Consider the following 15,048-nt stretch of genomic DNA (forward strand, 5'->3'; position numbering starts at 1 on the left):
CTGTCTCGCAGTGACGTCATAATTCCTGACAGCGGTTCAGCCTAGTTGACTTTCAATCGGCCAATATGGACTACATTGTGATCAAATCGCAAGCGGTAGCGTTTAGTCGACTCCAGACAAACACATACCCGCACCCAAAGTACACTAACAAAACCACAGGGAGCAAGGAAAGCGACCTATGTAGGCTCTGTTCACAAACAGGAACACTCACACACATAATGTGGGAATGCACCTCGCTCCCGTTCTCTCATCCCCCCGTCAGCAGCAGGACTGACTGGACAGCCTGGCTCAGTTCCGGGGAGGTCGACCGACAGCTTGAACTGGTGGACTGGGTGGAGAAGGCCAAGCAGGCCCAGGGTCTTACTTGAGCCCGATCCCTCAGCCACGCCCCCCTTTACATTTTCCCCCTTTCAATAAAGTTTACCACCACCACCAAGAAGGGCTCAAGACTGCCCTTGGTAAGTTTGAAGAACTTTGCAGAGGAAAAATGGCCTAGTAAGGAAGATGAGGAGGAGGGTCGGGAAAAGTCAGGAGACGAACCAGAGCAAATCGGACGCACGTCCGATTTGCTACCCTACCTGTGGGGGCAAGGGGGCGTGAAAAGAGATATAAAAGTCTTTGTCTGCTTAAGGGGTCTACGGTCTGGTTCCTTTAACACTGCCGGAAGAATGTCGCGCTCTGCATTATAACGATCCCTCCCCCCCTCCCCCCCTTTAAGAAAAGAATACAACACCTGTTCGATTGTCCTTCCACAACTACACTAGTCGCACAGGGCTGTGACACTGATGTATAGCGGCGCCATGATTTTTGGCGTGAAATTCAATGATGATATCAATATATAACGAGGTATAATATTACAATAAACTTACCCTTCGCTTTCATTAATTATCAACCTATTACCGTGAAATGAGCGGAACCAGTTCTTTAACAACATATACCTTAATATTCGTTTCTCTTTATTGGCCCTGCAAGGTATTCGGAGCAATTAAACGCAAATAAATTCAAGCATACGGCTTTATTCCAGTCGACTTGAACGCGAGTAAATATGGTTGCTGGCTGCGTCTGTTTAATATTCGCGCAAGCCTTGCTTCGTTTTCCCGCCTCTTCTCATAGGCCTAACTGACCTCCGGGCGATCCACTTTCGCAAGATAAGTGAACCCGCTTTCTATACTGTTATTATTATTATTATTATTATTATTATTATTATTATTATTATGTTTTTACAGTGGCTTGCAAGCGTCGCGATTCCTGTAAGTTCGTTTAAGCCTCTTGTTAAGATTAGGGTGGTTAAAGCTTGGGTCCTTTTCCTTCCCCTCCCCTCCCTCCCTCTCTCTATCTTATATTTCTATTCCCTCTTTCCCATCTCCCAGAGTAGGGTAGCCAACCAGACGCATTTCTGGTTAACATCCTTGCCTTCTTTATTTCCTCCTCCTCCTTCCTTCCTTCCATATAATGAAAGCTGCCACGTTTCGGAAGTCCAGCATACTGAGGATAAGGGAATGTTTGTCAGTGTGTCGAGTTATTCTTTGTCATTTCTTTACTTTAGTCTTTGTTCACCTGTCATCTCATTCCTTCTTTCCTCTCTGCTTTCCCTTCTCCCTTAAACTTCTGTTTCTATCCCCTTCTTCCCATAAGGGTAGGCAGGCATTGTGCCCCTCTCGATGGCAGATACCAGCCTGCTCCCTCTCTTATTTCCTTCTCTGTCCATTGTGTAGGCGTGTTTTCACAACAAATAATAGTAATAAATCAATGGTTTTTATTGAAGTCACGAGGGACAACCTCAGGGATCTTGGTGCTGGCGCACTCGCAAGAACAATATACAAAAAATTCACACAGGCATACACACGTATTGAAAATTCAAACTGCTGCGATGCAGATTGCAAAAGGGCATAAAATGCGTACAATAAGAGAATACAAATGCAAAAGCAGAGAAACAAGACGGGATTACAGGTTGATGGAACACAGAATAGATGAGATTTCGTGCTCAATTATTGACAAACCTTTCAGAAAAAAAAACGCACATAATTTGCGCGACAATATCGAGGCACTCTGAATGAGTTTTATACGTCGCCAGCAATCTAACGATAATAATTAACTTAAAATATACATCTTCATGCTCTCTTTTGAGAGGAGTCCTGACATAAAGTTTACCATTTTTCATTGTTTTTGCGATAAACGTAGGTCGACCCTGGGCCTTCGAAACTCTGTAGCAGAAATACTAGCAAGCCTCAAAGCGCCCCGGATAATTTGCCACACTACCTTTCACACGAGCCGCTTGGTTTCGTTTTTCAAGCGATGTGTGTGTGTGTGCCGTGACGTCATGACTCAGAATATATGGTCACGTGAGAGGCGGATGTTGCGACGTTCTGGCACTCTTTCCCGATAGTTCGATGATCTGTCATGTTCATATATACTGCGGGCCGCGCTATGAGCATCCGCGGTGTAAACTGATTTACACCCTTAAGGGCTGAAACTCGGTGTATAACTCGAACATTACACCCGTAAAAGGTGTAAAGGTATGAGTTATGGACAGAAGACACCCTTAGGGATCCAAATCGGTTTACAGCGTGCATACCAGACGACCGAGGGAGCCGGAGCGAGTGTACAGTTATTGTGGCAACGTATTGTGAGCGTTCGAAGGCTAATTGCCAGTATTTTGTGTAGGTCTTCAAATTCAAGGACATACAGTCAACTACAAATTTTTGCGGAATACGAAATCTGTGAAACAGCTGAGTATATACGGATCCACACAACGCAGCCTAGTATTCAGATTTACAGCATCTACTAGTATATGTGAAGAACACTGTGACGTTCGGTTTCACTGACAATGGTTACAGGCTGCTCAGAAATTGAACGTTTTATGAGATTCCATGGTCAAGGACTTTTGTGGTCGACTGTATACATAACGCAAAAAAAAATGAAATATCCTAGATATCATTGCAGAACTCCTCTAAGTTTTTGGAGAAATTTGGAGAAACTGCAATATCTTTTCCCAAAACCAAAGCATCGGCTTTGTGGCTCCACAATTAACTAACAATTAGCACTTGACTCCGTTATTAACTCATCTAAACAGTAACTGGTAATAGCGTTTAAAGCAGACAAGAGTGTGTAGGCGCATGATTACAGAAACTACTATCCCGCGAATAAGCCTCTCCCGGCCCTCTTCCCCTCTTCCTCACCCCCGCCTTCTGAAACCACCAGTGATCAAGTCTATATGTCGGTTGCAGCACTGGCTGTGATAGACTTGTAGTGCTCGCCGGTTAGTGCCCTACTACCAGGGAGACCTTTCGAACGAGTTCCACTTAATTTGTCTTCGAAACATGAAATTCAACCGCGAGCGGTTAGACTCATTTTCTGTAAGCGTAAGCATGGTTTTCGATACTGTGATCGTCATTCCTTCATTGATAAACTCCTCACAATAAAATACCTTGGCTGCCCAAGAACAGACTGTTTTGAACTGCCCGGTTGATCAACTTTTTCACCTGTATCACAAAACAAATATATTTGCATATATCTCACTTCAAACACGGTATTCACTTTATCGATGAGGTACACAAACTTCTACTCAGAGTAACATGCACTAGATACCACGTGTTTATAGCGCCCTGTTTCACCCGTAACATTTCAAGCGTTTCTCCTCTCTGAACATTACAAACTACATAGGGAACGATCACTCCTACAACTGTTTGGGCGACAAAAAAATTTGTTTTAAAGTTACGGTTAAAACAAGTTCAGCCATATTGTACGGCGACCCTGTGCCTATGAGCCTGAGCGTACAAACTCGGCAGCGACGTCTTTCCAACCGAAATTCTGGCTGGTGAGGTTCTTTTCTCACCATACCGTCCAACGCTATTGCCCATTCAGAGAGTCGCCCAATATATCACCCGTTTTCCTCAGAGACACCGTTCCTCTAATGGAACGTCTAGGAGCCGCAAAACAAAGCCTCTCGTCCTCGTATATCGCGCAGTTAAGAGAACAGCCGCACCTCCACATATTTGCTTCCTGTGGGCCGTCTCCTATACTTGCCAAATGCATGCAGCAGAGCGAAAGCTACATGACTGCACCAGCCAAGCAGGAAATAAATGATTGGACACGTGCGTCGCCCTCCACTATGCATCAATTGCCTGCGTAAGGCCAGCTGCGTGGAACTATTATTAACTAGCAGTGGGCAATAGCCCCCCCCCCTTTTCTTCTATGAGATATGCGCAGCCGTTTGCTGTTTCTGTAAGTTGGCCGACACCGCGCGTTTATTTTGCCACGCTGCACAAAGTCGGCGAAAGAGAGCATACACCTCCACTAGGTCATTTCTTGTCCCTTAGCCAGAAATTATTCTCTGCGTAAAGGGAAACGGCTGAGGTGGTGGCGCTGCTGTTCAACTGCTAAGCCTAACGTGGACGCGAGGGAGATCGGCCTGTGGGAGTGGAGCTAGGCCCCAGGGCTGGTGAACCATATTTCAATGCGACGGGGAGGGTGTAAGGCTTCCGTTCGGCAAGTTCCATGCTCGAGCTCGTGCATTAATCTCCCATTCCTTGCGCAGGGTGTTCGTTATTATTAATTTTTCTTTGAATTTTTATATTTTCTTTCTTTTCGAGGAAAAGAAACCTGATCCCCGTATAGCGTTAACATTCATTGCGAACTCTGCTGTTCTCATTTATCAGACGCGAGACACATTTTTCGGGGCACAACCACGTAGGAGTCCCTCTCCCACACTGCTGTTTGTTTTGAATGTATGCCAGCTCTAGTATAGTCCCTGTAATTTGTATTGGCAGGTGTTTTACAAACCCAGCTACTTGTCTGTCTTTAATTAAAAACTTCAATCTAACTTCAATCAATCTAATAACTTTAATGTTTTTAATCGCCACATTAACTCTTTCTCATTTCTATGCGTATTACCCGCATATTGAAGGTTTGGGCGTTCGCCGTGTTGACACCCTTTGTGCGTTGTGTGCATGCTGTTGTACGCCATGCCCCAAGTCCTCCTCACGAGACCTTCACTTGTTTCGCCAGCACAAAATTGTCCTTTTTGCGCGGTCAGCTTGAACATCCAGCACCAGCTCCTCTTATAGCATAGGCTGTTAGATATGGAGGTGTTTCCTGCGATTACTTCGAGTTCCCCAAACCACTTCGAAACGCAGCACAGCTAATTGAGGAATGCAGAAGCAGGAAAAGCACATTCCAGAGGAGCGGCCGAGCAAACAAGTTTAAGGCAACAAGTTCACGTGCCAACAAGTTCGTGCGCCGCCGGGATTAGCAGGTGGGCATCCGACAATGGAGCATGAGCAGCCCTCCCCTTCTCCTCGTTCGAAGTGCATTGCCAGTCTGCGAGGCAAGACCACAGAGAGCCGCCAGGTGTGACACCGCGACACGGGCGCCTACCATTGGCTGAAAGTGGCGTCATCGGAGTGGACTCTCCTATTGGTCAAACATGACGTGACTTACAGTGCTCGAAGGGTTTATAAGAAGCCTTCTAGAGAGACCTGAGCATGCTGGGACATGCCCTGATTCCCTGATTCACCTCTCTCGAACTTCTTGCCGCGGGCCGCAGCGTCCGAGTTGCTGCCGGCCCGTAATGACTGTACAAATGTTACTGACGTCTCACCTCCTTGTAAATAATGTAGAATAAATCCTCCCAAGTTTGTGGTTTCCATCCCGGAGTCCGTCCTCCAACCCCTACATCTGGTTGGCAGCGGTAGGATCGCCTCCGAATGCATCAGCTGGTGGCAGCGCTACGGATAAATCTTCGTCGAGAGAGATCCTAGGAACCGGGAAGAGCGAAGAAGAGAGAGCCTTCGTCGAAAGAGGTCCGAAGAAACTGGGAGTAGCGAAGAAGGAGCGAGCCTTCGACCCAGGGTGTCCGGAGGAACCGGGAACAGCGGACAAATGAACCGGATGGCAGGGTGCTGCAACCGTAAGTGAGCGCGTGGTTTTTTTCCTTATGATTCGCCAGACTCAAATGTTGTGTGTTCATTTTGATAGTTCTGGGAATCGGGAGTTTGTTGCATTGTGTGTTTGCACAAATTAATTAAGGAAAACAGTTTTAACCACCTGTCGGGGCAGCTGCCATGGATCTTAGAAGGTTGACGAGGTTAGACTTGTTGTTGGTGTGCGACGATTTGGGAGTTGAGGCGGACGAACGGATGAAAACGCCAGCTATCATAAAAGCGATTAACGATAGTGGCAATGATGATAAAAGCATTGAGCTTGCTTGGGAAGTGATACAGGAGCCACGGGAGCGTGTGCGTCGTGTACGTTTGCGAGAGCGTCGTGAACTTAGGAGTGAGCGTCAGCGTGAAGAACGCGAGAATGAACGGAAGCATGAGCTTCAAGAACTTACTCTTAGGTGTGAGCTTCACGATCGTGAGAATCAACGTAAGCTTGAGCGTGAGCAAAAGTATGAGAGAGAGAAGGCAGCACTGATCAAAGAGATACAGCATTGTGATCAGTTACTGGCACAGAGACAACGGCTGTCTGAGAATTCTGTAGGTAGTACAGAGCGAAAGAATGAGGAAGCATCTAGCAGATTTTCGCCAGAAGCCGACGAAAAGAGTAGTGCCTGTGAGATTGGCTGCAGATTCATAAGTGAAGGGAAAAGGCTAGCTGCTAACGATGCCTTAGTGGCAACAGAGGCCGTTAAAGGCCGCAGTGAGAGCGACGAGGTGCTGTGCCAACAGATGACTGTAGAGACAGCTAGGCCAGCTGCGAACAAATTGGCACAGTTACCGCGTGTGTGCGTCGCTGGTAATGTTAGCGAGGTTGCTAGCGAAGAAAAGGGTACTTCTGACCCGACAGAAGCGAGCACCCATGTAGAGCCAGATGTGCGTGCAGAAGTGAAGTGCGAGCTGAGCGGTGCAGTTGAGGGTAATTCTCAGGATTGCGAGCTGCGTAGCTCAAGAGAATACAACTGCATTGTTCAGGGATCGGTGCGGCTCTCCGCCAGTCTAGATAGCCTAGATAGGGATGATTCCGTTGTTAATCATTCGGACTGTGCGCGTGAGACAGTGATCGATACCGACGGGCTGTGTGTCGATGCACAGCGTGCGCTGGGCAATGTAGTAGAGGGCAGTTCGCAAGTGTGCGAGTTGTCTTACTCGAGTAAAGCCTGCTGCATTGTGCCAGAGTCGGTTGAGCTGTCCGCCAGTCGAGGCAGAGAGAGTGTTGATTTAAATGTAAATCAATTAGACTGTGCGGGTAAGAGACCGATCCGGGCCGACGAAACGTGTACCGGCCAGCACGAGGCACGAGAAGGCGACATGAAGGCGAGTGCAAAGAGAAAGCGCCGTAAAAAGAAGCGCGGTAAAGACCGAAAGTCGGTAATTAATGTAGCGCCGCCAAAAATGGCGAGAAACCCAAAAGGGCAGGGCGCGAGGAAGAAGGTGCGGTCGTCTAGGACGATGTTGACGCATCCAGAACGTTCGAGCCACCGGTCAAAGGGGGACCGCGAAGAATGTTCTGCACGGACGCGGACAGAGGGCACGAGGCTGTTAAACTCCTCGTCGTTCCGTAGTTCTTTTCATAGCTCAGCGTGCAGTTCGAAGAAACGCAAGGTGGCAGGACGAGACCAGGTGAGGAGTAGCGACGCGGTCAATCGAGTTTGTGTTGAAAGCGGGGCGCGAGGACGCAAATTGGCAGGAGACCGTAACGTCTTGGGGGAGCTGATAGTTAGTCAGCCCTTTTGTTGTCTCTCGGCAGCCAGAGTAGCTTTCAAGCCGCGACCACCGCGAGGACGGCTCAGAGTATGAGTCAGACATAAGCGTTTGGAAAGGGAGGCGAAGAGCCCTTCCGTAGAAATGGAGTGTCTTGTTTTTTTATTTTGAGCATCGGAAAGTTTTTCGCGATTTGAGACTAGGATTTCTTTCAATGTGTAAGGTTTGAGCTTTGTTTGTGTTTTCGTTTGAGAAGCTCCGTGATTTGAAAGATGAGGTTTATGTAAACATGTAGTCTCGCGAGATGCTCATTAATAAGTAGATAGGTTTTTTTTTTGTGTGTGTGAGTAACCTGAAGGTCAAGGTTATCGTTGAGAGGCCTATCGTAACGTGCGTGTGTGTTATTTAACCTTCTTTCTTTTTAAGTGTTTTTTTGAATTCTAAGGTTAAGCGCGTAGATTTTCAGTGAGTGCATGATTTGCACGGAGAAGCGTTCTTAGTTCCATTAGCGCGTGTCCTGTGTGGACGGAGGGAAGCAGACTTTATGACTAGGTTGCTAGTGTGTGTGGAGGGCAGCCGTATTCTGACTTCTCTGATAAGTACGCGTGGAACGAGTTATTAAAAGACGCATTATTTTAAGAGTTCTGCGGAGTGTGTAAGTCCCGCGAGTTTAATTGTTCGTTTAAGTCACGTGTCCTAGAGGGACTAAAGGAACAAACGTGAGTAAGCGTATGAAGAGTTTGCCTACGACACAAGTATGCGTTCTGGATAGTGACCACAAGGCTAGTGCGCTTGTGATTACATACTTGTGAGGTTGACCAGGTTGTTCAGCGGCACCAATACGTGCGATAAGTACGCCACTGCGATAGATTGGAAACAGGCTGTTCGTATAGTTAGGCCACTTAAGTAATGTTCGGCTGTTTTCATTTGTTGTTTGCATCTCCAACGACCCTTTTGTTTTGCAACAACAATAGTAGTCTGGTCTTGTCGGCAATCGAGGAGAAATGCATAGCTGTTTGGAGGGGTGGTTACAACTGTTTTGTCAAAATTGGGGAACTAAAAGATCAGGGTTGATTTTGACTCAGTAATAGCCTGGCGAGTCAGGGGTGAAGAGCCTGCGCTTACGCGTGGCGCAGCGCTGTGTTGTTTGGTTTGTTTGACGTATGTTCTCCAGGGCCCAGGATCCCGAGGGCTGTCAAACGAGGCTCGACCCCAGTACCCTGCAGCTTCTTTCAGCGTTCCTCATGGCCAGCGAATTGAGTTCACCGGCCATTCAGAACAACCGGGGCGAGGACGAGCTGTTAGATATGGAGCTGTTTCCTGCGATTACTTCGAGTTCCCCAAACCACTTCGAAACGCAGCACAGCTAATTGAGGAATGCAGAAGCAGGAAAAGCACATTCCAGAGGAGCGGCCGAGCAAACAAGTTTAAGGCAACAAGTTCACGTGCCAACAAGTTCGTGCGCCGCCGGGATTAGCAGGTGGGCATCCGACAATGGAGCATGAGCAGCCCTCCCCTTCTCCTCGTTCGAAGTGCATTGCCAGTCTGCGAGGCAAGACCACAGAGAGCCGCCAGGTGTGACACCGCGACACGGGCGCCTACCATTGGCTGAAAGTGGCGTCATCGGAGTGGACTCTCCTATTGGTCAAACATGACGTGACTTACAGTGCTCGAAGGGTTTATAAGAAGCCTTCTAGAGAGACCTGAGCATGCTGGGACATGCCCTGATTCCCTGATTCACGTCTCTCGAACTTCTTGCCGCGGGCCGCAGCGTCCGAGTTGCTGCCGGCCCGTAATGACTGTACAAATGTTACTGACGTCTCACCTCCTTGTAAATAATGTAGAATAAATCCTCCCAAGTTTGTGGTTTCCATCCCGGAGTCCGTCCTACAACCCCTACAAGGCATAGTTAATCGTCTCTTATCAGCCTTATGTTACTATTGGGTAAAATCCTTGCGGCTAGGTTCACGGGGTTTCGCGCTGAAATTAAATATATGGTTATGGCGTACTTGTGAGCTGCCAGCTTAAGTCAGCATAAGCTGCGCTGTAATTGGCATATTACAGACTATCATCTGCTGGTTTCAGACGTCCTTGGCTTTCGTATTTTACGCCCCACCTCCTCCTTTTTAAGACAATTTTTCACCTCATATTCGTTACGTGGAAATCTTATTTATCCTCCGAGTACGTGCACTATCGGATTGGAGCCATAACATCACAACAAAACGTGACTCTTCAGAACATCAACAAAGTAACATGCCCTGTACGAGTTGAAAATATCAGTTATACTTAGCGAAACGCCAACCGTACGTCCGTAGTTAAATGTGCGTTGAAAATCGTGCGATAATACAAATTAGTACTGAACGTTAACCATTTAGCCACCATAAAAAATTCATTTCTAAGGAATTCCCTGCCAAAATCACGATATGACTATGAGGCACGCCATAGTGGGTGACTGCGAATAAATTTTGACCACCTGTGGTTATTTAACGTGCACCCAATGCACGGAACGGGGCCGTTTTTGCATGTCACCCTCATCTAAATGCGGCCACTGTGGCCTAGCTTTGATACCGCGCCCTCGGGCGCGGTATCAAATAAATGGAGTAAGCTTCGAATAATGAACACCTTTTTCAGGAAGTGTAGCACCACAAAGTGGATCTGAAAAAGCGCTAATAGTGAAACAAGAAATGGACTTAATACTTTCTGCTGATCCCAGCATAGTACAGGATGTAAAAGTGATAGGTAGGGTAAAGTGCAGTGATCATAAGTTAGTGAGCGCTAGGATTTACCTTAATTTGAAGAGAGAAAGAGTAAAATTGGTCAAGAAGAAACAGGTCAACCTAGAGGCACTAAGGGTAAAAACAGACAAATTTAGGCTGGTACTTGCAAACAAATATGCAGCCTTAGAAAAGAGAGATGAAAATTACATAGAGATAATGAATGAAACCGTAACTAGGCTGGCTTCAGAGGCAGCAATTGAAGTGGGAGGCAAGGCATCAAGGCAATCAGTAGGCAAGCTCTCCCAAGTAACAAAGGACCTAATAAAGAAACGACAAAGAATGAAAGTGTCCAACTCAAGAGATAAGATAGGATTCGCGGAACTGTCAAAACTGATCAACAAGGCGAAAATAAGTGATATTCGAAACTATAAGGTGACAAAGACTGAAGAAGCCGTAAAAAATGTACGCAGCCTAAAATCAGTGAGAAAGAAACTTGGCATAGGACAAACCTAGATGTATGCACTGATAGATAAGCAGGGTAACATCATCAGAAATCTCGAAGATATAGTAAAAGAAGCTGAAAAATTCAATACTGACCTGTACAGTACCCAGAGGAGTCAGAAGACCTCCACTAGAAACAGTAATGAACAGGATACAGAAACTCCTATAACTAGCGATGAGGCCAGAAGGGCCTTGCAAGACATGAAACGAGGAAGAGCGGCAGGAGAAGATGGAATAACAGTCGATTTAATCAAAGATGGAGGAGACATATTGCTTGGAAAACTGGCGGCTTTTTATACGAAGTGTCTATCGACTGCAAGGGTACCATAAAACTGGAAGATGCAAACATTATACTAATCCACCAAAACAGAGACGTTAAAGAGTTGAACAATTATAGGCCCATTAGCTTTTCCCCCAGTATTATATAAAATATTTACCAAAATAATCTCCAATCGAATAAGGGCGACACTGGACTTCGGTCAACCAAGAGAACATGCTGGCTTCAGGAAGGGATACTCTAAAATGAATCACATCCATGTTATTAATCATGTTATCGAGAAATCTGCAGAGTACAATAAGCATCTCTATGTGGCTTTCATAGATTGCGAAAAGGCATTTGATTGAGTAGAGATACCAGCAGTCATAGAGGCATTACGTAATCAAGGAGTACAAAACGCTTACATAAATATCTCGGAAAAAATCTACAGGGGTTCTGCAGCTACCTTAATTCTAGACAAGAAAAGCAGGAAGATAGCTATAAAGAAAGGGGTCAGACAGGCAGACACAATCTCTCCAATGCTATTCACTGCGTGCTTAGAAGTATTCAAGCTATTAAATTGGGAAGGCTTAGGAGCAAGGATCGACGGCGAATGTCTCAGCAACCTTCGGTTTGCCGATGACATTGTTCTATTTAGCAACAATGCAGACGAGTTGGAACAAATTATTGAGGACCTTAACAGAGAGAGTGTAAGAGTGGGGATGAAGATTAATATGCAGAATACAAAAATAAAGATGAATAGCCGGGAAAAGGAACAAGAGTTCAGGATCACCAGTCAGCCTCTAGAGTGTGTGAAGGAGTACGTTTACCTATGTCAATTATCCACAGGGAACCACGATCATGAGAAGGAAATTGACAGAACAATAAAAAATGGGTTGGATCGCATACGGCAGACGTTGTCAGCTCCTGACTGGAAGCTTACCATTATCGTGGAAAAGGAAGGTGTACAACCAGTGAATTTTGCCAGCGCTGACATATGTGGCAGAGACTTGGAGACTGACAAAGTAGCTTGAGAACAAGTGAAAGACCGCACAATGAACGATGTAACGAAGGTTGCTAGGCATAACGTTAAGAAACAGAAAACGAGCGCCTTGGGTCAGAGAGCAAATGGGTATTGGCGGCGAGCTCCACCACTGGAAAAGCTGGCGCCACCGTCGAGCTGACGTGGCATGAGGGATGACGTGGACACAGCGGCCGCGTCGGCTGCTTCGGAAGCGCCGAAGCGAGCTGAAAACAAAAGTTTAAATTCCACCCTGCGCCGCGGTTCTGATTAAGTGGTGAGGCTTTACCGCCTTAGGTGTCAACTTGACAACATCTGAAACTACTATAATAGGTAGTGGCTGCCTTTGGAGGCGTGCAGCATGGTAGGCTATTGCTCGGCGCCGCAGTGCCGGACGTACGCAACGGAGCCTGGTGTCAGCCTTATTCACACGTAGCCGCAGGGCAAGGAGCTGCGTGAAGCTTGGCTGGCGAAACTGAGAACCGGCAGACAGCCATCGGCTACAACTCGGGTATGCAGCAAGCACTGACGCGAGGAACATTTCTGCTACGGCGCCGGGACTGCGCGGTGTTCGGTGAGTAGCAGAAAACGCGCACCGAGACGCTCGCCCGCGTCCGCTGCCAGTCTAATGTCAGGACGGTTTGGTCTATAAACTTGTTGATGCTAGATACTGGCAAATTCACTGGAACGGAAAGGGAGCGGTGAGACACACATTAAAGAAAGGAATGGCATATGGTCATGTTTGTGTTAAGAATTAATGCACTGGATTACAAAAAGGAAGCAGAGGGAAATCGAACGCTGAGGAGGCCGATAAACATACAGTGCGACGCAAGTTGAGAAATAATATTGAAATGTCCAAGAATATAGAAGACAGAGAAAGATCGAATCGTCGCGATGGCACAGTCGCCGTAGGCGTCGAAGTCTCTATAACGAAATTATTCTTGAACAGTTCTGATAGCGTCCACGCAACAATGTTTGCTAGTGTGATTTCAAATGCTCATATGCTGCGCCCTAAAGCTCACGGCACGGTGCGAAAACGCGCTCACAGCGGAAGCAAAACTTCATGCGCGGACATGCATACAGACGCGCACTCGGTCGCTGTGAACCCGTGCGATCGCTGCATTGAGGCTTCATTCTGTTGTGCCCCATTTGGTTATACAGACAGCCCACTATAATAACCTATTTCACATAGTTTGCTTTCAGCGCTTGCCTACTTTTCACGCAAGAAACCGGTTTGGGAGACTCCTAACGCAGTGGCGTTAGCTGTACGTATTCGGTAAAGAGATAGCGTCTGTAAACGATTCTGTGCTTTAAGCTTGCCCGAGGTTATTATATCGACAGTCGAAAACTTCTCTCGTTTCGAGAGTACCTACATAAATGTGCAAGAGGGCTGCCGTGTGGTGTTTTTATTGAGCGCCGTAAGCGAAACCTATGAGGAGCGCGCCGCGTGATCACTCAAACTACGCAAGGGACGCGCTTCCGACAGATGGCGACTCCGTAACTTCTCGCCCCGATATATCATATTCTAACTGACATCAAGAGAAAAAAAAATGGAGCTGGGCAGGTCACGTAATTCGCCGGTTAGATAACCGTTGGACCATTATGGTTACAGAATGGTTACCAAGAGAAGGGAAATGCAGTCGAGGACGGCAGAAGACTAGGTGGAGAGATGACATTAGGAAATTTGCGGACGCTAGTTGGAGTCGGTTGGCGCAGAACAGGGGTAATTGGAGATCGCAGGAAAGGCCTTTGTCCTACAGCGGACATAAAACAGGCTGCTGCTGCTGATGATGAACCGCTCTAAACTAGCGCTCTAAAGTGAATCTAAAAGAGTAGCGAGATAAACAAATTAATTAAATAATTAAACAACCATGAGAAAGCTGAAATATTCCTGAACGAAGTTGCGCAATATCCTACAACAATCGATGCACTCACCCTTGACTCCTGCAGCAAATGAACAACTGCAGTAGCGATAACATTCTTTCGATAAGATTACTTGGTATTCTTTAGTCGGTGACAACCGAGGAAGGCAGTGCAAGATACACCGCTGTCAAACTCATAGATAAATTATGTAGATGAGCCGGACGGTAACAGTCACAGAGGCGCAGAGGTTTTAAGAGAATATCGCGCTGAGTTTTTAGATTGTCGCCAAGTGTATAACGTTCCTCCTGCGTTGACTGACTGCGGCTTGGTCCTTTGAAATGGGCTTACTCATGTCACAATCCTGGGCACTTAGAAGAAATAAGCGTGAAATTTCTGGCAGAAACCATCTCACGGTAAATATCAACGCTAATGCGATCAGCACTGAAGCAATGTAACGACAAAAATCGCATTGCCACAGCCGAATCGCGCAATGCATGAGGCGTGTATGCAGCCGGGCTTCTACCTCTCTTGGGTCGAATCGGGTACCGGCGTTGCGTTGACAGCACTATCTTCAGGATCAGTCCGCATTTTTAGACTGCACTATAACCGGGATCGGCCCACTAAAGAGGTCAGAAACGCAAATACTCGAGGAAAATGGACGTAACTCGCCTAGGAAGACATTATCTTCAACTTGTGGTTGTCAAGTAGTGGTAGACTAGTAGAGCATTTTCATCAAGACCATGGGGCTCTTGGTTCAAGCCGAGTTAAAGCAATGAGTTTATTTTCGTTTCCGAGACGTGACAAGTAGCTGTGTTGTTGCATGGCTGCCCAGCTATCTAGCTCACAACTGCTTAGCGCAGTAATAAATAAAGAATATTTTATCACCTTACTATGGTAACGGCTACCTCCTTTTCGAAGACTCGACACACCCAGATATGACGGATAACACAAACTAGAGCAACTGCTTCGTCTTTTAACGTACACCTGAAACTCGCGAAAATTTCCAGAATTTGCTCACTTCCTTGTCACTTCGTGGCGTCAATATAC

Source organism: Dermacentor albipictus, chromosome 9 (genome assembly GCF_038994185.2).
Source record: "Dermacentor albipictus isolate Rhodes 1998 colony chromosome 9, USDA_Dalb.pri_finalv2, whole genome shotgun sequence".
NCBI classification, from domain to species: Eukaryota; Metazoa; Arthropoda; class Arachnida; order Ixodida; family Ixodidae; genus Dermacentor; species Dermacentor albipictus.